The 22,598-nt window shown below is 42.4% G+C and overlaps 5 non-coding genes across 5 annotated transcripts; all 5 read right to left on the minus strand.

Moving 5' to 3' along the window:
- Positions 1-1,346: 1,346 nt before the first annotated feature.
- trnat-agu (transfer RNA threonine (anticodon AGU)) lies at positions 1,347-1,420 on the minus strand. The gene has a single exon. It is a non-coding gene; the product is annotated as a tRNA-Thr (tRNA).
- A 2,360-nt stretch (positions 1,421-3,780) lies between these two features.
- Positions 3,781-3,853, minus strand: trnak-uuu (transfer RNA lysine (anticodon UUU)). The gene has a single exon. It is a non-coding gene; the product is annotated as a tRNA-Lys (tRNA).
- An 897-nt stretch (positions 3,854-4,750) lies between these two features.
- On the minus strand, positions 4,751-4,824 carry trnat-agu (transfer RNA threonine (anticodon AGU)). The gene has a single exon. It is a non-coding gene; the product is annotated as a tRNA-Thr (tRNA).
- Positions 4,825-7,235: 2,411 nt separating this feature from the next.
- Positions 7,236-7,308, minus strand: trnak-uuu (transfer RNA lysine (anticodon UUU)). The gene has a single exon. It is a non-coding gene; the product is annotated as a tRNA-Lys (tRNA).
- An 8,311-nt stretch (positions 7,309-15,619) lies between these two features.
- On the minus strand, positions 15,620-15,692 carry trnak-uuu (transfer RNA lysine (anticodon UUU)). Its single transcript has one exon. It is a non-coding gene; the product is annotated as a tRNA-Lys (tRNA).
- Positions 15,693-22,598: the final 6,906 nt, after the last annotated feature.

The raw sequence follows: 22,598 nt of genomic DNA on the forward strand, positions 1-22,598 counted from the left end.
TAAAGTCCACCGCCACAATAAGCGCAGCGTCACGGTGTTGTGTCTGGTGCTGTGTGAGTGCCTCATGCAGCTCGCATAAGGCAGTCTCCGTGTCCGCTTAGGGCAGGATATAAACGGTGCTGATTATTACCGATGTAAATAAAAAGGAGGACACATTATGGACAGTAGTTCCACGTTTGGAGTGCAGAAGCGTGCGAGAGGAACAACGCTCCTGCTGTTGCACCTTCTGCTATTGACCATTAAACACACGCAGGCTCCCCTTGACTGCAATTTCCAATTTTCTGCCCTTGAGAATTCCTTAATCCAAGCTAGCCCTCTTAATCGCTTTGAACAACTTGTACCAAATGCTCTTTTTTCCTAAGCACCAATAGAAGGTAACACCTGAACAGGGACTTGAACGCTGGACTCTCAGATTAAAAGTCTGATGCTCTACCGAGCTATCCAGGCTCTGGAAGTTGTGCCATCCCTCACAAAAAGCAGTTTTGCCCATACTTTCCCAATGCTCGTCCATTGTTTGCCACATTTGAAGAAACCAAGCACTTGTGAGATCAATCGAACTGTTAAGATTTCTCTTTAACTGCCATGTTTTCAACATTTTCTTCCCTAACAAGAGGATTCTGACCTTCACATACAGTGAAAGTTGTTACCAGGATCACTCTTCTGAACAGCCCTGCTTCTAAAGTCTTATCTTGAAAGAATGAATGTCTTATATGCCCATGGGATGTGAATTCCTTTAAAAAGATCAGCATTATCGACCAAGGGTGGCCTTCTGGACAAGGAGACCACATGACTCTCATTTTCAAGTCTATTTCATTTACAAACAGGGACTGAAGCCACAGACCCTGAGATTAAAAGACTAGTGCGCTACCGACTGAGAAATACAGCCAACTCGGTCGTTATTCTTTTGCAGCCGACACCGTTTTTCACATTTTCTACAGTTTTGCACACACACTTTTTCAACATTCTTCTCTGATCAAATGGATCGTCTACTCTGGATCAGACAAAGACATCCACATCGGATAGAAGTAGCTTTCAGCAACTTATCACTGTATGCTTTCCTAGAAAATGGGCACATGGGAGCTTTCAGTAATGTATTTTTATGTATACATATATTTATATAAATTGAAGTGCAGTGTGTAGTGCAATGTTGGTCAATTGGGCCATGTATAATTTGCAATATAGCTAATGACCTAAGGATGCACAAGACTGTAAACTTGGCTAATCAGAAAGCTTGGGCATTGTGTGACTTTAACCCATGAGCTGTTAAGGGTCCGACATAAAGCAAAGATTTCTTTTTTTCCACAGAAACCAGTCTGACCTGCATAGCAACAGAAGTACACAGTGAGAGGCACTGCTGGGATTCGAACCCAGGATCTCCTGTTTACTAGACAGGCACTTTAACCAACTAAGCCACAGCGCCACAGCCATAGAACCTTCCGTTCTCGCATACTGCCACAAACTCGTATCTGAGATGCTCCGGCACAGGAACTTGACTATCAAGCTAAGATTGTCTCCATTGGCATGCAGCATGATAGGACCATGAATGAAGTCCCACAGTGCTATACCATGCTTCACAGAGCACGCCAAAACTGCCAGTCATGGTATTTCAACTCAGGTTGTTCCAAGTTCATTGCAGCCAAAGATCATGCCTGTTGCAGTAGATTTCAGGCTTGCAAAAATGAACAAACTTCAAACACAAGGTATGTTATATATTTGCAACTGGCATACAGTTTACAGCAAAAAAAGATGTATATATGGATATATATATATACTAGCTTATTGACAGCCATTGTCTTCATATAAATGTGACCAAATGTAAGTCGGTAGAGTGAAACGTCCCACATATAAAAAGTCACACTTGTGTGGAAGCAAACATCAGGCAAATGTTCCACGGCTACTCAGAAAATGATTCAATTCTTGCAAATCAAAAAGCCAGTGTTCATTCACTTCTGTGGGAGGAATAGAGCTACCTTGCTTGAGCTCCATGGACAGGTGTCTACCTGTGGAAAACACATGAAAACTGAGCAGAAATCCTGGCTGAAAGCAAGATACCCTGCCACAACCTGAGCCCACAAGCACTTAAGCCTTGAGTTCCTCATGCAGTTGGACCCAGACCTTGTCTGGTGCACCAAGAGATGAAACTCACAACAAGCACTGCTGGGATTTGAACCCGGGATCTCCTGTTTACAAGACAGGTGCAAGCCACAGCAAACAAGGTTATGGCTGATCTCCAGACATAGTCCTAACAAGCATATCACAACAGTCAGGGGAGAGGAATTAAAATCCACATGCCATGCACATCTAAAAGCAGGCAAGCCTTCATCAGATTGCTGTTGTGGACTTTGGCTCTTTGTCCCATAAGGATTGCGTGAATCAATGTCGTAACCTTTTGTTGAAGCTGGAGTTGAGCTGAGGCCTTGATTTGGGACAAATGGGCAGAAACATGTGGAAAACAATGATATTTCTTAAATTCAGCTGACAAGTCATTCAATCAAATATGGCACATAGGAAAGTGCATCTTGAACAGGGATTTCTGACCAAAGATTTCATTTTAGACATGGGGTGTGGATGAAAAGAAGGTAACAAGTTAGTGACTCTGGTGGGACTCGAACCCACAACCTTTGAATAGCTCCACAGCTGAGTCTAGAAGTCCAATGTGCTATCCATTGCGCCACAGAGCCAACCAGGGTGTTGTTTTTTTTCAGGCTCTCCAAGACTCATGGATGCTCGAGTTCATTAGGCAGATGCTTTTCTGTTGCTACTAATCAAATTCCACCAAATGCAAACAACTATGGCAGGTGCTGATCCCACAAGCTGTCAACAGCGTCGAGAGAATGCCTTGATTTCACCATGGAATTTGCCACAGAACCCTGTCTGACTTGCAAAGTTATTCAACTCTGGCTGTAAGAAAGGCAAGAAAGGGATAGCTTTCGCACCAACAGATGATTGTTGCAGTAGACACAGCTTGGATAGCACTGTAGCATGGAGACCTCATCATATACACACTAGAGTAAGCGCTAGATAACATATTAAATAAGGTATCTTCTTATCACCCATAGATTGAACGTTTAGTGGTGTAAGGTCCTACAAATCCGAGACATCATGTTACCACACGATCCTCTCCTGGGATCTCCTGTTTACTAAACGTCTCTGCACATGGTTGTGTTGTTGAGGCAAAGCACTGAGCTGGGTGCCAAAATGAAGGCTACAAGTTCTGAGCTGAACTTCATTTTCACAATTTCTGAGGTAAATAAAAAGGAGGACACATGATGGACAGTAGTTCCACGTTTGGAGTGCAGGAGCGTGCGAGAGGAACAACGCTCCTGCTGTTGCACCAGCTGCTATTGACCATTAAACACACGCCGCCTCCCCTTGACTTCCCTAAGTCCTGTGTCCTGTCCATGCGGTGAACGGAGAAGAACTCGGCCGGCTGGATGACGTGGTCCGGCACCGCTGGGTTCAGCCATTTCTCGGTAAAGCAGAGGAGATTGCAGTGCCGAATGTCTCTCTGGAACTTTATCCTGGCCCTGAGGTCATCGAGTTTGTTCTCCAGTGACTGGACATCGTGACGGCAGCCGACCTCACTGGCGCCATCTTGCGCCTTCCTGAGCATAAGACAATCTCCTAAGAGTAAGTTGGAAATTGTGGAAATCCTTGGCAAGTAGTCTGCAATTTCCAATTTTCTGCCCTTGAGAATTCCTTAATCCAAGCTAGCCCTCTTAATCGCTTCGAACAACTTGTGCCAAATGCTCTTTTTTCCTAAGCACCAATAGAAGGTAACGCCTGAACAGGGACTTGAACCCTGGACCCTCAGATTAAAAGTCTGATGCTCTACCGACTGAGCAATCCAGGCTCTGGAAGTTGTGCCATCCCTCACAAAAAGCAGTTTTACCCATCCTTTCCCAATGCTCGTCCATTGTTTGCCACATTTGAAGAAACCAAGCACTTGTGAGATCAATCCAACTGTTAAGATTTCTGTTTAACTGCCATGTTTTCAACATTCTCTTCCCTAACAAGAGGATTCTGACCTTCACATACAGTGAAAGTTGTTACCAGGATCACTCTTCTGAACAGCCCTGCTTCTAAAGTCTTATCTTGGATGAATGAATGTCTTTTATGCCCATGGGATGTGAATTCCTTTAAAAAGATCAGCATTATCGACCAAGGTTGGCCTTCTGGACAAGGAGACCACATGACTCATTTTCAAGTCTATTTCATTTACAAACAGGGACTGAAGCCACAGACCCTGAGATTAAAAGACTAGTGCGCTACCGACTGAGAAATACAGCCAACTCGGTCGTTATTCTTTTGCAGCCGACACCGTTCTTCACATTTTCTACAGTTTTGCACACACACTTTTTCAACATTCTTCTCTGATCAAATGGATCGTCTACTCTGGATCAGACAAAGACATCCACATCGGATAGTAGTAGCTTTCAGCAACTTATCACTGTATGCTTTCCTAGAAAATGGGCACAAGGGAGCTTTCAGTAATGTATTTTTATGTATACATATATTTATATAAATTGAAGTGCAGTGTGTAGTGCAATGTTGGTCAATTGGGCCATGTATAATTTGCAATATAGCTAATGACCTAAGGATGCACAAGACTGTAAACTTGGCTAATCAGAAAGCTTGGGCATTGTGTGACTTTAACCCATGAGCTGTTAAGGGTCCGACATAAAGCAAAGATTTCTTTTTTTCCACAGGAACCAGTCTGACCTGTATAGCAACAGAAGTGCACAGTGAGAGGCACTGCTGGGATTCGAACCCAGGATCTCCTGTTTACTAGACAGGCACTTTAACCAACTAAGCCACAGCGCCACAGCCATAGAACCTTCCGCTCTCGCATACTGCCACAAACTCGTATCTGAGATGCTCCGGCACAGGAACTTGACTATCAAGCTAAGATTGTCTCCATTGGCATGCAGCATGATAAGACCATGAATGAAGTCCCACAGTGCCATACCATGCTTCACAGAGCACAACAAAACTGCCAGTCATGGTATTTCAACTCAGGTTGTTCCAAGTTCATTGCAGCCAAAGATCATGCCTGTTGCAGTAGATTTCAGGCTTGCAAAAATGAACAAACTTCAAACACAAGGTATGTTATATATTTGCAACTGGCATATAGTTTACAGCAAAAAAAAAATGTATATATATATATATATATATATATATATATATATATATATATATATATATATATATATATATATATATATACTAGCTTATTGACAGCCATTGACTTCATTTAAATGTGACCAAATATAAGTCGGTAGAGTGAAACGTCCCACATATAAAAAGTCACACTTGTGTGGAAGCAAACATCAGGCAAATGTTCCACGGCTACTCAGAAAATGATTCAATTCTTGCAAATCAAAAAGCCAGTGTTCATTCACTTCTGTGGGAGGAATAGAGCTACCTTGCTTGAGCTCCATGGACAGGTGTCTACCTGTGGAAAACACATGAAAACTGAGCAGAAATCCTGGCTGAAAGCAAGATACCCTGCCACAACCTGAGCCCACAAGCACTTAAGCCTTGAGTTCCTCATGCAGTTGGACCCAGACCTTGTCTGGTGCACCAAGAGATGAAACTCACAACAAGCACTGCTGGGATTTGAACCCGGGATCTCCTGTTTACAAGACAGGTGCAAGCCACAGCAAACAAGGTTATGGCTGATCTCCAGACATAGTCCTAACAAGCATATCACAACAGTCAGGGGAGAGGAATTAAAATCCACATGCCATGCACATCTAAAAGCAAGCAAGCCTTCATCAGATTGCTGTTGTGGACTTTGGCTCTTTGTCCCATAAGGATTGCGTGAATCAATGTCGTAACCTTTTGTTGAAGCTGGAGTTGAGCTGAGGCCTTGATTTGGGACAAATGGGCAGAAACATGTGGAAAACAATGATATTTCTTAAATTCAGCTGACAAGTCATTCAATCAAATATGGCACATAGGAAAGTGCATCTTGAACAGGGATTTCTGACCAAAGATTTCATTTTAGACATGGGGTGTGGATGAAAAGAAGGTAACAAGTTAGTGACTCTGGTGGGACTCGAACCCACAACCTTTGAATAGCTCCACAGCTGAGTCTAGAAGTCCAATGTGCTATCCATTGCGCCACAGAGCCAACCAGGGTGTTGTTTTTTTTCAGCCTCTCCAAGACTCATGGATGCTCGAGTTCATTAGGCAGATGCTTTTCTGTTGCTACTAATCAAATTCCACCAAATGCAAACAACTATGGCAGGTGCTGATCCCACAAGCTGTCAACAGCGTCGAGAGAATGCCTTGATTTCACCATGGAATTTGCCACAGAACCCTGTCTGACTTGCAAAGTTATTCAACTCTGGCTGTAAGAAAGGCAAGAAAGGGATAGCTTTCGCACCAACAGATGATTGTTGCAGTAGACACAGCTTGGATAGCACTGTAGCATGGAGACCTCATCATATACACACTAGAGTAAGCGCTAGATAACATATTAAATAAGGTATCTTCTTATCACCCATAGATTGAACGTTTAGTGGTGTAAGGTCCTACAAATCCGAGACATCATGTTACCACACGATCCTCTCCTGGGATCTCCTGTTTACTAAACGTCTCTGCACATGGTTGTGTTGTTGAGGCAAAGCACTGAGCTGGGTGCCAAAATGAAGGCTACAAGTTCTGAGCTGAACTTCATTTTCACAATTTCTGAGGTAAATAAAAAGGAGGACACATGATGGACAGTAGTTCCACGTTTGGAGTGCAGGAGCGTGCGAGAGGAACAACGCTCCTGCTGTTGCACCAGCTGCTATTGACCATTAAACACACGCCGCCTCCCCTTGACTTCCCTAAGTCCTGTGTCCTGTCCATGCGGTGAACGGAGAAGAACTCGGCCGGCTGGATGACGTGGTCCGGCACCGCTGGGTTCAGCCATTTCTCGGTAAAGCAGAGGAGATTGCAGTCCCGAATGTCTCTCTGGAACTTTATCCTGGCCCTGAGGTCATCGAGTTTGTTCTCCAGTGACTGGACATCGTGACGGCAGCCGACCTCACTGGCGCCATCTTGCGCCTTCCTGAGCATAAGACAATCTCCTAAGAGTAAGTTGGAAATTGTGGAAATCCTTGGCAAGTAGTCTGCAATTTCCAATTTTCTGCCCTTGAGAATTCCTTAATCCAAGCTAGCCCTCTTAATCGCTTTGAACAACTTGTGCCAAATGCTCTTTTTTCCTAAGCACCAATAGAAGGTCACGCCTGAACAGGGACTTGAACCCTGGACCCTCAGATTAAAAGTCTGATGCTCTACCGACTGAGCTATCCAGGCTCTGGAAGTTGTGCCATCCCTCACAAAAAGCAGTTTTACCCATCCTTTCCCAATGCTCGTCCATTGTTTGCCACATTTGAAGAAACCAAGCACTTGTGAGATCAATCGAACTGTTAAGATTTCTGTTTAACTGCCATGTTTTCAACATTTTCTTCCCTAACAAGAGGATTCTGACCTTCACATACAGTGAAAGTTGTTACCAGGATCACTCTTCTGAACAGCCCTGCTTCTAAAGTCTTATCTTGGATAAATGAATGTCTTTTATGCCCATGGGATGTGAATTCCTTTAAAAAGATCAGCATTATCGACCAAGGTTGGCCTTCTGGACAAGGAGACCACATGACTCATTTTCAAGTCTATTTCATTTACAAACAGGGACTGAAGCCACAGACCCTGAGATTAAAAGACTAGTGCGCTACCGACTGAGAAATACAGCCAACTCGGTCGTTATTCTTTTGCAGCCGACACCGTTCTTCACATTTTCTACAGTTTTGCACACACACTTTTTCAACATTCTTCTCTGATCAAATGGATCGTCTACTCTGGATCAGACAAAGACATCCACATCGGATAGTAGTAGCTTTCAGCAACTTATCACTGTATGCTTTCCTAGAAAATGGGCACAAGGGAGCTTTCAGTAATGTATTTTTATGTATACATATATTTATATAAATTGAAGTGCAGTGTGTAGTGCAATGTTGGTCAATTGGGCCATGTATAATTTGCAATATAGCTAATGACCTAAGGATGCACAAGACTGTAAACTTGGCTAATCAGAAAGCTTGGGCATTGTGTGACTTTAACCCATGAGCTGTTAAGGGTCCGACATAAAGCAAAGATTTCTTTTTTTCCACAGGAACCAGTCTGACCTGCATAGCAACAGAAGTGCTGTAAAGTTTTTCTAAAGTTACGTAGTAGGAGAGGCGAGTTGCTCGGTCTGTCCGCTGTGCTTCGGTAAGCTTCTCTGGCGCCAGGAGAGACTCAGTCAAACACACACACACGTTGTCTGTCAGAAAGGTCTCTGTTTATTAACAGCAAAAGATGGGGTTTATATATGTTTGACCAAACGCCTGTGCCATAGACATATGTTACTACAAAGAACATGAACCATTGTAAATGTCCTGGTGAGATCCTGAAGAATCAAAGGAGAGGAAGATAGAGAGGTGTCCGTCCAGGGACAGATCACAAGATGTTGGCTCGAGTTAGGGGGAGAGGGGGAAGGAGACAGAGGGGGAGAGAGAGAGAGGGGGAGAGAGACACGTAGAGAGAATGGGAAGGTGAGCGTGGGAGCGTTCACACCTTAAGGAGCAGATGCAAGAGGAGACAGGAAGATAGCAACAGGAAAGATTTAACACGTTAATATCAGATCTATGAGGAAGAGAGCAAGAGAGTAGAAATAACTCCTTTATATATAAAATAATTCTAACAGTTGCCCCCTTAAATTCTAAAAGAATTTGTGAATGTCAATTAGTTAACATAGCAAGAGATATTAACGTGAAGAAGCAGAGATTCATAATTAGTAAAGTCAGCAAAGATGATAAGAAGGATGATAAAGAGAATAGATAGAATAGATAGAACAGTTATAGAGAAGATCAGGATTAAATCACTTCTAGAATCACAATTAGAAATGAAATTAACAGTACATAGGTCATCAGGCGTTGGCACAAAATAAAATGTGGAAAAAGAGCTAATACAAAGTTGAACCTATATGTGTATGTGAAAAAGGTGAGAAGCGACGAGAGCCCCCTTTTGAGGTGTCTTCAGGACATGTGTCGCTCCACTAGCCCCTCGGTGCGGGCTAGGAGATCTTGTGAAGTAGTGGTCGATTATCTCAAGCAGTCAGAGTCGTTTGCGGTGCCTTCTTCACACGGCTGGCGTGAATCCACTGTGGCTGTGAATCTGTGAGAACAGCTGTGCGGGTCACTGCAATTACAGTTGTAGGTGTACTGTAGGCAGCGTCCCCCACCTTCCTGGGATTCAAACTTTTCACCAGCACTGTATCACCTGGGATGAAAGAATGAGTAGGCTTGTCTGTAGGCAGAGGGAGAGAAGCAGAGACATTACCATGAACACTGTTCAATTTTTCAATGAGTGCTTGCGTGTAATCGCCGACAATCACGTCCAGATCACCTGTAAGGGAAACACCGGGGTTACCTTTTACCCAGGGGGTGGGGAATGGTCGTCCCATTATAATCTCAAATGGTGAAAGTTTGGTTGTAGAATTGGGTGTCATTCTAATTTCACAAAGCACAGACGGTAACAGGTCAACCCAGTTCTTACCTGTATCCATCATGGCTTTGGTCAACCTTTCTTTGATTGTTCTGTTCATCCGTTCTACCACACCAGAACTTTGGGGATGGTAGGGGATGTGAAATTTCCAATCAATGCTTAAAAATTTACACAATTTTTGTGTCACTTTAGAGACGAAGGGCGTGCCATTATCACTGTCAATAGATGTTGGAATACCATATCTAGGAATAATTTCTTTAGCCAGAATTTTAACTACTATTGTTGCATTTTCTTTGGAGCATGGAAATGCTTCTACCCATTTAGAAAATCTGTCCACAATTACAAGCATGTATTTAAGATTTCTGACAGGTGGCATGTGTGTAAAGTCAATTTGTAAACATTGAAATGGTGCAATAGGCATTGGCAAGGCATCATGTTTAACATGTTGTTCTTGTGTATTTGCGCGAGCACAGATCAAACAGGAATCTAAAAGAACAAGTGTAGCCTGTTTGATATTGCGAATGCAGAATCTGTCCTCGATCATACGGATTACCCCCCGTTTTGCGACATGTGAAATACCATGAAAATGTCGCACTAATAACGGGAGGACAGATGCTGGAAGAGCTATACGGCCAGTCTCATCCCGAATTAGCATATCGCTGCCAGGTGAACACTTACGGGAGGACCAAAAATGTAGATCTTCGGGTGATGAATAGGTTTGCAAGAAGGCTATGTCAATGTCAGATGACAAACTTGGGACGGAGACATGGGACGTCAGAGAGAATACTGTATCCCTACAAACCTGTGGGGACAAAGGTGCTTCTTTAGCGGCCCATTTGGCAACTTCATCAGCTAAACAGTTACCCAAAACCTCTTCAGAGTCACCAGATGCATGACCTTTGACCTTCACTATAGCCAATTGTGAGGGAAGCAAACTAGCTTGTAAAAGATTAGTTACAAGAGTAGCATGTGAAATAGGCTTTCCATCGGCTGATTTAAAACCTCGCGAAGCCCAAATCCTTCCGAAATCGTGTGCGACACCATAAGCATAACGTGAATCCGTAAAGATGGTAACAGGTTGATTTTTAAACAGGAGGCATGCACGAGTAAGAGCGGTAAGTTCAGCAGCTTGCGCTGAAAGAAAGGGCAACGAATAAGCTTCTAATACAATATTGGGCAGTTGACAGATAGAATAGCCGCAATATGTCACATTATCATTAGGCCTCGAACAAGAGCCATCAACATAGATATGGGTGCCATGCTCTAAAGGAGTGGTAGATAAATCGGAGCGTACTGCCGAGGTAGTGGTGATCTCATGTAAACAGTCATGATCAGCCCAGTCTGGTTGGGTCTGATCGGGGCCACAGAGTGTCATGAGGCGGTGTAAGAGTACAGCCGGAGTGTTGGGTGTTGATATTGGTTTAATAGTTCGCAAATCTTGGGTAAATCTCCATCCTTTTCCACCTGCCTTTTGTATAGGATTAACAGGTGTATTGTATGGAGATTGGGTAGGAACAAGGACACCTTGTTGTATTAATGACAAAATCACTTTCTCAATGCCAGCCTCTTTATCTGGTGAAAGAGGGTATTGTTTACAATACACAGGTGTCAGTGTTTTAAGTTTTGCTGTGTATGGTGTAGTGCAAACTGTGCCCACTTCATTATCATGAGTAGACTACAACCTCGGAGGTACAGAAGACAAGTAGGATGGGATGACAATAGATTCATCAGTAGAATCAACCATCCTTCCCATGAGTTGTATGGCAGGTTAGTGTCCGGTCCCTGCTAGAGAAATTTTAAGAGATTTAGCAGAATTACGGTCTATATTATTAACAAAGAAAGTCCCTGTGTAAAAACATGCAGTTTAATTTTTTTTTTTTTTATATATATATATTTTCATTCCTAAAACCTACTCCTGTCGAATAGGTGACACAAAAGGTTGAATAAAAATCCAAATCCTTAATTATACATCCAATCATTAGGAGTAAGAGACTGTTTGGAACGACCATTACCCATTTTGTTAGTAAGTTACAGTTAGTAAACAAACCAAGCTTATCGAAGTTAAGCGGACACTTTAAGCTTCTTTTTTTATTATTATTATTTTTTTTTTTATTACGGGTGGTGTGACGTACGAACAGAGTGTATCCGAATCTATTTAAAACTGAAGAATACTGTAATTTATAAGTGTATTATCAAAATGTGCAATATCTCCGCGTTCCTGATACACTATCAGGAATATGGACTTTATTTCAAATCTCACGTGCCTCTACACCTTTGGAGATGATTCACACATTTATCAAATACCAATATAGTGAATTAATAAGGCATTCGGCCAATCTACCCTGTTTCTGAGAACACTCTCAGAAAAATGAACCTCAGGTGCGCCGGGCTGAGTCCACACGCCTCTACGTCAGGGAGACAATAAAACTCATGCACCTCCCACGTGTATAACTGCAACTGCACGCCGCTCCCTGTTCCAAAGAACACTCTAAGGAATATGGCTATAACCAATTAATTTATTTATTTTCTAGCCACGCGCCTCTACGCCAGGGCCAGCTTATACACAAAGTGCACGCTACAAATGCCTCACTAAATTACTAATATTGTAATGCATAAATTACGTCAACAACAAAAGTTAGTGAACGTAAAACTTTTTAAAACACACCCGATGTAGCGCGTCTCCTCTAACGGGACGCGGTTTTGATGACGTAGGTACTCGCGACGACAGCGCTGTGTATGTTTTTAGCTTACTGCTAACAACACCGGTCCAGTTTCAGTTAAACACCTAGTTTTATCTATAGCTTTCAATTAACCACATCCGCTACAGCCGCTGTAATTTAAATCAATAAATCAACGCGAGTAATGCCAAAAACAATGCGAGACAAAAACAAATTAACACGCATAAAGTATCTTTTTTCCAAAATATACCCCAAATATACGCCAATTTACTACGTAAAATGAACTATTGGTTCAAAAACTTTTCTGACCAAGGAAGGAAGTACAATAGCAAAAATAATGCTTAACTTACCTTCCTGGAGAGAAAAGGTTAGACAAGCCCCCAGATTGTAAAGTTTTTCTAAAGTTACGTAGTAGGAGAGGCGAGTTGCTCGGTCTGTCCGCTGTGCTTCGGTAAGCTTCTCTGGCGCCAGGAGAGACTCAGTCAAACACACACACACGTTGTCTGTCAGAAAGGTCTCTGTTTATTAACAGCAAAAGATGGGGTTTATATATGTTTGACCAAACGCCTGTGCCATAGACATATGTTACTACAAAGAACATGAACCATTGTAAATGTCCTGGTGAGATCCTGAAGAATCAAAGGAGAGGAAGATAGAGAGGTGTTCGTCCAGGGACAGATCACAAGATGTTGGCTCGAGTTAGGGGGAGAGGGGGAAGGAGACAGAGGGGGAGAGAGAGAGAGGGGGAGAGAGACACGTAGAGAGAATGGGAAGGTGAGCGTGGGAGCGTTCACACCTTAAGGAGCAGATGCAAGAGGAGACAGGAAGATAGCAACAGGAAAGATTTAACACGTTAATATCAGATCTATGAGGAAGAGAGCAAGAGAGTAGAAATAACTCCTTTATATATAAAATAATTCTAACAAGTGCACAGTGAGAGGCCCTGCTGGGATTCGAACCCAGGATCTCCTGTTTACTAGACAGGCACTTTAACCAACTAAGCCACAGCGCCACAGCCATAGAACCTTCCGCTCTCGCATACTGCCACAAACTCGTATCTGAGATGCTCCGGCACAGGAACTTGACTATCAAGCTAAGATTGTCTCCATTGGCATGCAGCATGATAGGACCATGAATGAAGTCCCACAGTGCTATACCATGCTTCACAGAGCACGCCAAAACTGCCAGTCATGGTATTTCAACTCAGGTTGTTCCAAGTTCATTGCAGCCAAAGATCATGCCTGTTGCAGTAGATTTCAGGCTTGCAAAAATGAACAAACTTCAAACACAAGGTATGTTATATATTTGCAACTGGCATACAGTTTACAGCAAAAAAATATGTATATATATATATATATATATATATATATATATATATATATATATCCATATATACTAGCTTATTGACAGCCATTGTCTTCATATAAATGTGACCAAATGTAAGTCGGTAGAGTGAAACGTCCCACATATAAAAAGTCACACTTGTGTGGAAGCAAACATCAGGCAAATGTTCCACGGCTACTCAGAAAATGATTCAATTCTTGCAAATCAAAAAGCCAGTGTTCTTTCACTTCTGTGAGAGGAATAGAGCTACCTTGCTTGAGCTCCATGGACAGGTGTCTACCTGTGGAAAACACATGAAAACTGAGCAGAAATCCTGGCTGAAAGCAAGATACCCTGCCACAACCTGAGCCCACAAGCACTTAAGCCTTGAGTTCCTCATGCAGTTGGACCCAGACCTTGTCTGGTGCACCAAGAGATAAAACTCACAACAAGCACTGCTGGGATTTGAACCCGGGATCTCCTGTTTACAAGACAGGTGCAAGCCACAGCAAACAAGGTTATGGCTGATCTCCAGACATAGTCCTAACAAGCATATCACAACAGTCAGGGGAGAGGAATTAAAATCCACATGCCATGCACATCTAAAAGCAAGCAAGCCTTCATCAGATTGCTGTTGTGGACTTTGGCTCTTTGTCCCATAAGGATTGCGTGAATCAATGTCGTAACCTTTTGTTGAAGCTGGAGTTGAGCTGAGGCCTTGATTTGGGACAAATGGGCAGAAACATGTGGAAAACAATGATATTTCTTAAATTCAGCTGACAAGTCATTCAATCAAATATGGCACATAGGAAAGTGCATCTTGAACAGGGATTTCTGACCAAAGATTTCATTTTAGACATGGGGTGTGGATGAAAAGAAGGTAACAAGTTAGTGACTCTGGTGGGACTCGAACCCACAACCTTTGAATAGCTCCACAGCTGAGTCTAGAAGTCCAATGTGCTATCCAGTGCGCCACAGAGCCAACCAGGGTGTTGTTTTTTTTCAGGCTCTCCAAGACTCATGGATGCTCGAGTTCATTAGGCAGATGCTTTTCTGTTGCTACTAATCAAATTCCACCAAATGCAAACAACTATGGCAGGTGCTGATCCCACAAGCTGTCAACAGCGTCGAGAGAATGCCTTGATTTCACCATGGAATTTGCCACAGAACCCTGTCTGACTTGCAAAGTTATTCAACTCTGGCTGTAAGAAAGGCAAGAAAGGGATAGCTTTCGCACCAACAGATGATTGTTGCAGTAGACACAGCTTGGATAGCACTGTAGCATGGAGACCTCATCATATACACACTAGAGTAAGCGCTAGATAACATATTAAATAAGGTATCTTCTTATCACCCATAGATTGAACGTTTAGTGGTGTAAGGTCCTACAAATCCGAGACATCATGTTACCACACGATCCTCTCCTGGGATCTCCTGTTTACTAAACGTCTCTGCACATGGTTGTGTTGTTGAGGCAAAGCACTGAGCTGGGTGCCAAAATGAAGGCTACAAGTTCTGAGCTGAACTTCATTTTCACAATTTCTGAGGTAAATAAAAAGGAGGACACATGATGGACAGTAGTTCCACGTTTGGAGTGCAGGAGCGTGCGAGAGGAACAACGCTCCTGCTGTTGCACCAGCTGCTATTGACCATTAAACACACGCCGCCTCCCCTTGACTTCCCTAAGTCCTGTGTCCTGTCCATGCGGTGAACGGAGAAGAACTCGGCCGGCTGGATGACGTGGTCCGGCACCGCTGGGTTCAGCCATTTCTCGGTAAAGCAGAGGAGATTGCAGTCCCGAATGTCTCTCTGGAACTTTATCCTGGCCCTGAGGTCATCGAGTTTGTTCTCCAGTGACTGGACATCGTGACGGCAGCCGACCTCACTGGCGCCATCTTGCGCCTTCCTGAGCATAAGACAATCTCCTAAGAGTAAGTTGGAAATTGTGGAAATCCTTGGCAAGTAGTCTGCAATTTCCAATTTTCTGCCCTTGAGAATTCCTTAATCCAAGCTAGCCCTCTTAATCGCTTTGAACAACTTGTGCCAAATGCTCTTTTTTCCTAAGCACCAATAGAACGTAACACCTGAACAGGGACTTGAACCCTGGACCCTCAGATTAAAAGTCTGATGCTCTACCGACTGAGCTATCCAGGCTCTGGAAGTTGTGCCATCCCTCACAAAAAGCAGTTTTACCCATCCTTTCCCAATGCTCGTCCATTGTTTGCCACATTTGAAGAAACCAAGCACTTGTGAGATCAATCCAACTGTTAAGATTTCTGTTTAACTGCCATGTTTTCAACATTCTCTTCCCTAACAAGAGGATTCTGACCTTCACATACAGTGAAAGTTGTTACCAGGATCACTCTTCTGAACAGCCCTGCTTCTAAAGTCTTATCTTGGATAAATGAATGTCTTTTATGCCCATGGGATGTGAATTCCTTTAAAAAGATCAGCATTATCGACCAAGGTTGGCCTTCTGGACAAGGAGACCACATGACTCATTTTCAAGTCTATTTCATTTACAAACAGGGACTGAAGCCACAGACCCTGAGATTAAAAGACTAGTGCGCTACCGACTGAGAAATACAGCCAACTCGGTCGTTATTCTTTTGCAGCCGACACCGTTCTTCACATTTTCTACAGTTTTGCACACACACTTTTTCAACATTCTTCTCTGATCAAATGGATCGTCTACTCTGGATCAGACAAAGACATCCACATCGGATAGTAGTAGCTTTCAGCAACTTATCACTGTATGCTTTCCTAGAAAATGGGCACAAGGGAGCTTTCAGTAATGTATTTTTATGTATACATATATTTATATAAATTGAAGTGCAGTGTGTAGTGCAATGTTGGTCAATTGGGCCATGTATAATTTGCAATATAGCTAATGACCTAAGGATGCACAAGACTGTAAACTTGGCTAATCAGAAAGCTTGGGCATTGTGTGACTTTAACCCATGAGCTGTTAAGGGTCCGACATAAAGCAAAGATTTCTTTTTTTCCACAGGAACCAGTCTGACCTGCATAGCAACAGAAGTGCACAGTGAGAGGCCCTGCTGGGATTCGAACCCAGGATCTCCTGTTTACTAGACAGGCACTTTAACCAACTAAGCCACAGCGCCACAGCCATAGAACCTTCCGCTCTCGCATACTGCCACAAACTCGTATCTGAGATGCTCCGGCACAGGAACTTGACTATCAAGCTAAGATTGTCTCCATTGGCATGCAGCATGATAGGACCATGAATGAAGTCCCACAGTGCTATACCATGCTTCACAGAGCACGCCAAAACTGCCAGTCATGGTATTTCAACTCAGGTTGTTCCAAGTTCATTGCAGCCAAAGATCATGCCTGTTGCAGTAGATTTCAGGCTTGCAAAAATGAACAAACTTCAAACACAAGGTATGTTATATATTTGCAACTGGCATACAGTTTACAGCAAAAAAAGATGTATATATGGATATATATATATATATATATATATATATATATATATATATATATATACTAGCTTATTGACAGCCATTGTCTTCATATAAATGTGACCAAATGTAAGTCGGTAGAGTGAAACGTCCCACATATAAAAAGTCACACTTGTGTGGAAGCAAACATCAGGCAAATGTTCCACGGCTACTCAGAAAATGATTCAATTCTTGCAAATCAAAAAGCCAGTGTTCATTCACTTCTGTGGGAGGAATAGAGCTACCTTGCTTGAGCTCCATGGACAGGTGTCTACCTGTGGAAAACACATGAAAACTGAGCAGAAATCCTGGCTGAAAGCAAGATACCCTGCCACAACCTGAGCCCACAAGCACTTAAGCCTTGAGTTCCTCATGCAGTTGGACCCAGACCTTGTCTGGTGCACCAAGAGATGAAACTCACAACAAGCACTGCTGGGATTTGAACCCGGGATCTCCTGTTTACAAGACAGGTGCAAGCCACAGCAAACAAGGTTATGGCTGATCTCCAGACATAGTCCTAACAAGCATATCACAACAGTCAGGGGAGAGGAATTAAAATCCACATGCCATGCACATCTAAAAGCAAGCAAGCCTTCATCAGATTGCTGTTGTGGACTTTGGCTCTTTGTCCCATAAGGATTGCGTGTATCAATGTCGTAACCTTTTGTTGAAGCTGGAGTTGAGCTGAGGCCTTGATTTGGGACAAATGGGCAGAAACATGTGGAAAACAATGATATTTCTTAAATTCAGCTGACAAGTCATTCAATCAAATATGGCACATAGGAAAGTGCATCTTGAACAGGGATTTCTGACCAAAGATTTCATTTTAGACATGGGGTGTGGATGAAAAGAAGGTAACAAGTTAGTGACTCTGGTGGGACTCGAACCCACAACCTTTGAATAGCTCCACAGCTGAGTCTAGAAGTCCAATGCGCTATCCATTGCGCCACAGTGCCAACCGGGATGTTGTTTTTTTTCAGGCTCTCCAAGACTCATGGATGCTCGAGTTCATTAGGCAGATGCTTTTCTGTTGCTACTAATCAAATTCCACCAAATGCAAACAACTATGGCAGGTGCTGATCCCACAAGCTGTCAACAGCGTCGAGAGAATGCCTTGATTTCACCATGGAATTTGCCACAGAACCCTGTCTGACTTGCAAAGTTATTCAACTCTGGCTGTAAGAAAGGCAAGAAAGGGATAGCTTTCGCACCAACAGATGATTGTTGCAGTAGACACTGCTTCGATAGCACTGTAGCATGGAGACCTCATCATATACACACTAGAGTAAGCGCTAGATAACATATTAAATAAGGTATCTTCTTATCACCCATAGATTGAACGTTTAGTGGTGTAAGGTCCTACAAATCCGAGACATCATGTTACCACACGATCCTCTCCTGGGATCTCCTGTTTACTAGACGTCTCTGCACATGGTTATGTTGTTGAGGCAAAGCACTGAGCTGGGTGCCAAAATGAAGGCTACAAGTTCTGAGCTAAACTTCATTTTCACAGATACTGAAAAATTCTTTTGAGATGTTCCACCGCATGTTTGAATGCAGAAGTCAAGGAATCAGCTTCTGGTTGACGATGGAGTATGAAAAGTTGTCTTGTTTATGATTTATAGGTTTATTTCATCTTTCTCACAGTATTTTGCAGCATTGCCCATAGATGGTTGCAGAGGCTGCTCTCTAAACTGCTTTGCTGTTTGGCTAAGGTAAAACGTGAACATGGTTCCTGTCTGAAGCCTAAAAATCCTGAACTTAAGCCAACCGATACACTTGCGTGTATTAGAAAGATTCAAGGCTTGCTTTGGGGAGGAGGTCAAGTCATGAAATGAGACGTGGCAAAAGTTTATTTAACCACAGGCCCACGCTAAGTTCGCACACGTTAAAAATATATCCTAACAACCTTTCGTCAAAACGAGAGTTGACAGTTTTATTGCCCCTTTGGGATTTTTTTTATGACCCTAGGAATGTGCAGGGAGGGGTGGGGGTGTTTCACCTAAGCATTCCTAGACATTCACTTATTTCATTTATTTTTATTTATGTACGTATTTACTCATTTATTTAATCATCGTTTATTTCATTTATTTCATATATGGTTTTTTTTTCATTTACTTTTTGTACGAATTTGTTCAGTGTGTTTTTGTTTTATTTTTTGAAAGAACATGCTTAGTGTGTGAACTCATTTCAAGATGTTTGTGCTTAACTATTAAGACGGGGAAGTGTATTTATTACCAACGGGAGAACATGGAAACGTTTATTCAGTGTGATAAGAAAAAACGTGCATCACTTTAAATTACTGAGGCCAATAGAACTTGTTACTTTTTTTTAAGTTACTTTTTTAGAAAAAGAAAAAGAATAAGCGTTACCGGAGGGTGAGAGCCCTGAACCTTTGAGAAGGAAAAAAATATTGCGGCGTGAGCTTGTCCGATGTTATACGCATGCGAGGCATGATCAGCGTTGTCTCGTCTGGTACAGAATGAGCGCTGAGTTTGTCGAGCGACTGAACGAAACGAAATGGCCTTCCCTTCAGAAGCCGCGATTGGCCGGATCTGTGCGTGACGAAACTCCGCCTCCTCTTTTTTTTTTTTTTTTTTTTTAAAGTAAGTTTCTCTAACGTTCATCTAAAAGCTTATGTTTTTTCACTAATAAAAAAATAGTTTTACAACTTTTTAAAACAATTAGAGCTAAAGAAGGTGTCTGAAATAAAATACTAAAAAGAGAAAGAGAAGCGAGCCAGGGTCCGTGAAATATCAATGTAAAATGTCTTACGACCTAATGGGACAGAAATGCTCTGATGGTTAGCAGGGCGTCGCTCTAAGGAGATGGGTTGTAGGCCTAACTGTTTTTTTTACCTATACTTATAAGTCAAAACTAGAGTAAAAAATAAATAAAATAAAATAAATAAAAAAAAATATATATATATAAAACATGGTATTTTTTATAACTTTAAGAAAAAACTTTCACCGTTAGTGTTAACAAACACTATGTTATGATCGATCTCTAGGGAGCGATTATGGCCATTGGGTAGACTTGTATGTTAAAGAAATAACAGGGTAGCGCGAAAGTTCTTGACGTTTATTTTATGACCGTTTATGTTTTATGTTCTCGGGGGTGTGCTATGAGGTTGTATAAAAAAAACCTACAATTGAGCGAAGCCGCAAAAAAACTCTGGCATTTCTCCGTGGGTCACAACAACGTGTCTTCGCTTCTCGCGTCTTCGCTATGGCTCCAGGTAGAGACTAGATTCAAATGTTATTTATCTACACTAGTTTTATGTTGTCCTTTTTTTTTAAAAAAAAGAATTCGTTTTAAACTCCGCAGTAAACAACCTGACTATTGATTCTTACGACGTTGTATCAGAAGCCGGCTGGCAAGACGGTGAGTTTTTTTTTCTCTTATGTATTTGTGTATATATATATATATTTTTTTTTTACCTTCTAGAGAAATTGTTGTTGTAGCTAAACTGAGTTTCACTTTTTTTTAGAATTAGAAACGTTGATTTTTAAAACAACGGAGCCGTCGCGATCTACGCCTAAGGTTATCGGTGAGTTTACCGTGATTTAGAGGGGAAATATATATATATTAACCTAAAATATTAACCTATATGATGTTTCAGAAACTGCTGCTGACGGAATATCCGATAAAACGACTGGTCCGCCTCATCTACAGAGGCAATCTGATCCTAGTTACGGTGGGTTATTTTCTACTCGTTTATTTATTTTATTTTTATGTTGATGCATTGAAAAAAAAAAAAGGTTACTCTTTTTTTTTCTTTTTTCCTTCATTGGTAGTAGAAGACGTTGAGCTGATGAGCGTCCTTGAGCCCGAACCCTTAGAGGTGACAACATCAGGGGGAGCGGAAGCCCCCGAGCAAACTTTGAACGGGTCTACAGCAGGAGGAGCGGAGGCCTCCGAGCAAACCTTGAACGGGGCTAAAAGCAGCTCCTTGCCGGACCAATCTGAGCAGCCGGGTGCGCTTCCTCTTCAAGCTCGAGGTGAACAAGAGGGGTTAAGCGAAAGATCCCGACCAAGTCGTCGTCGGAGAACTTCGGCTTCGCCCTCTTCATCCTCATCATCACACGGTGAGTTTTTACCCCCAGGGGCTGTATCTTTATCACAATGAGTAGAAAAAAAAAAATTCCACAACCTAATTTCTTGCGCTTCTGATATTCCTAAACAGAGAGTCATATTCGACGAAGAAGAAGAAGAAAATTGAGCTACAGGAGCGTTTCAGCACCGTATCGCCGTTATCACCAGCCTTCGAGGGAAGAGGTTCTCTGGGCAATCGGTATTACGTTTAGCGCAACTTTGCACTCGCTTCTCCGTTGATTTTTTTTTCTGTACCAGGGTGTTTTTTATTTTTGTGTTTAAACTGTGTTGAAAAGTATGGCCTTTCATGTAAATGTTGATGATGTTGATGTTGCTACCATTGACTTTACAGAAATGTTAGATATGGAAAATGAGCTAGTAAATAATGATAACCAACACTCTTTGACGTCGTCTTTGTCTGATTCACGGGGTTCCCAACCAGAGTTACACACACTATCAATAAACGTTCCCTCGGTTCCTAACACCGACGCTGCGGATCAGCAACAATATCAAGTGTTAATAAATCAGATATTATCCCTTTACCGTCCAGACTCTGTAAATACTCATAACACAAACTCTATAAACAATGAAACAGATAAAGAGTCTCTGACATTTCAGCTTTCTGAAATAGAAGCTGCGCTACTACAGTTAACAAACAGTTTACGCGGCTCGGAAGATGACGAGGTAACCTCTACAACGAATCATCAGCAGCGAATAGAATATCAGTCATTAATAAACCGACTAAAATCCCTCCGACAGCCCGAGTCTGTAAAAGAGGACGTACAACATCACCAATCACAGACATCACCAGATCACACACGTCACCAATTATTATCAGATAACGCGCCCGAGTCTTTAGCTTCATGACTCGCGCAAATAGAAAACACGTTACTTCATTTGGCAAGCATAAACAATCTTATGCAGGAAGCTTCCACAGATCACCCCTGTTCTGTTTCTCCCCCTTCTCATTCCGTAAACTCAACGGTAGACATTATCCAGAGGCTCGAAACAGAGCAAATAGGGAGAGGAGGTGACAATCTCGACACCTCGATAGTAGAACCCCCCGCTGATCCCCCATGCTCTAATGATCAAAGTAGCGCTAATAACCCATCGGAGACTGCCTCAGACGAACCCCGGGTGGTGACGAGGTCACGATTTAATAATATAGAAATAAGACAGTTATTAAATTTGCCGCAGAGCGAGGTAGCAGATTACGGCTCTTTTTACGGGGACGTGATGGGTGGCGTGTTTGACATAGTCAATAAAGCGCTTTCATACGCTCAGGAGGGAGACGTGATACAGCTAGAGTTAAGAGGCGAGAGTCTGAGAAACGGTCTCTCTTCCATGCTACAAGTCTCCGAAGGAGCCGATCTGTCGGTTTTCCAGGATTTACTAGACCGCTTAGTTCAATCTAACATGTCGGTGTTATGCGATAAGACCCTAGAGCTTGTTGTTCAGATTGTTAGAAATCATCGGGGCGGGGGGAAGAGGTTGTTGAAAA

Source organism: Clarias gariepinus, chromosome 5 (assembly GCF_024256425.1).
Source record: "Clarias gariepinus isolate MV-2021 ecotype Netherlands chromosome 5, CGAR_prim_01v2, whole genome shotgun sequence".
Taxonomy (NCBI): Eukaryota; Metazoa; Chordata; class Actinopteri; order Siluriformes; family Clariidae; genus Clarias; species Clarias gariepinus.